The following is a 1,887-nucleotide window of genomic DNA, read 5'->3' on the forward strand; positions in this document are numbered from 1 at the left end:
CCCTAAGTGTAATGCAGGGCTTTCTAACTGAAACCAAGAAACTCACCAAGAGCTCACCAAACTCTAACAGTGCACATTAGAAAAATTGTGTTACTGTGCTGTTAAAATTTATGAGCTTTATAGCCAAATTAAAGAATGGCAAAAACACCTTCAAGATGGTTGTGCTAAAGACCCTGCTAAAACAGGTGAGGCCACAGGGCAAGGGAAGTGGGAAGGTGTGGGAGACCCTTGAATGAAGTGTGGTCCGGGGGAAAGGCAGGCTCCAAAGACACAGCTGAGAAGAATCTGGCAGGGCCACACCTGTAAGTGTCACAGGCATGAGTTTGGGGGTCTCCCTCAGGCTTGCATCTGAGAAGGAGCAGCACCTGAGGCCTCTATGTAAGGAATGACCAGAGACAGTACACCAGAGCAGCCACCAGAGACAGTTATGGTTGTAAATATGGATGATCCCAGGAAATAGCTGAGAGAGCGGGAGTCCCAAGACCCATACCCATCAGTCAGACCCCCTGTAGTTGCACTCACTAGAGCAGTGCAAAGGCACGAGGTGGTCCACAAGCAAGGTGGAACTGGAAGGGGCTGCTGTTCTCATCTGTTCTGAGTGCCAGACGAATTCAGACACATGCCTGCCATCCATTGTGAAGACAGGGAGCAGGTCAAAGACCCAGGGCTTTCTTGCTGAAGACACACACACGCACACACACACACACACATATACACACGCACACCACCCCCTTGCTTAAAGACACAGTGTGCAACAGGGACTGCTAAATCCTGACCAGGTAAGCAGTGACATGATATTAGCCAGCACACACAAGTCAGGAGTACAGTAGCTGTGAGAAACAACCCCTGGTTAGGGGATACAGACCACATCAGATGCAGAACACCACAGGGAACATGGATCCATGAGCTTGTCTGATGGTATGGCAGGACCTGAGCACATCAGTGCTGGCTGGGCATGTGGAAATACCCAGCATCCTTGGAAACTCAGTTCCAGTGTTCTTCTTCCAACCAAGACTAGGGCTATTGCTATTGGATCTTCTGGACCAGCATGTGGCCTGAATGGCTCCTTGACCTAAAGCACCCTCAATTCCATCATGATCAGCAACCAAGATAAAGACTTTCTTAGCTACAAGAACGACTTGAAGGTCATTGAGGGAGACTGATGATGGGTGGGTATGGGACCTGGTGGGGAGTGGGAGGATCGTGTTAGCCATGTTCCTGCACTGTGAGACTTTGGAGAGGCGTCATGGAAGTTTTTAATGCTTGCCTGGGAGGCAACCTGAGGCACCTAGAAGCTTGCACTTTTACCGTCGTCCCTATCCTGGCAGGTGCAGGTGCAGAGAAGGTCCCGCTGCAAGCCGATCTTTTCCTTTTGGGACAACTCCTACTTCTGGAACATGATGATCATTAAGGAGTATTACCTTGGCATCACTGGTAAAACGTGGCTCCAGGGTGGTGAGTGTAGGTGTGTAAGGAGGTGGATGATCCACCTGCAGAATCTGCCCCTGTGTTCCCTGTCTTTCTGCAGGTTATAGGGCACGTTATTCCACTCCACTCCACTGGTTCTGGGACTTTGAATGAGGAGCACAAGCCTCAGGCTGGACATCAGATGCCTTAACTTTCTCAACTGGTTGTCTGGCCGCTACTGCCCAGAGTCAAACAGGATTGCTGAGGTGGGTTTGCTTTAGGCCTGCATACAGGTGTCGATTGATGTTGGAGTTCTTGGATGCTCATGGGAGGGTTGGGACCCTGGTCAGCCCTGGGCTTATCTTGCTTGTGCTGCCAGCAGATCATTGGTGGAGATGTGGGGGACGATCATATGAAATATTACCCTAGGAAGGAAGGTTCTGCCATGAGCGGTAACTGACAGAAACACATGTGGTGAAG

The sequence above is a fragment of the Bison bison genome, unplaced genomic scaffold (assembly GCF_000754665.1).
Source record: "Bison bison bison isolate TAMUID 2011002044 unplaced genomic scaffold, Bison_UMD1.0 scf7180017864537, whole genome shotgun sequence".
NCBI classification, from domain to species: Eukaryota; Metazoa; Chordata; class Mammalia; order Artiodactyla; family Bovidae; genus Bison; species Bison bison.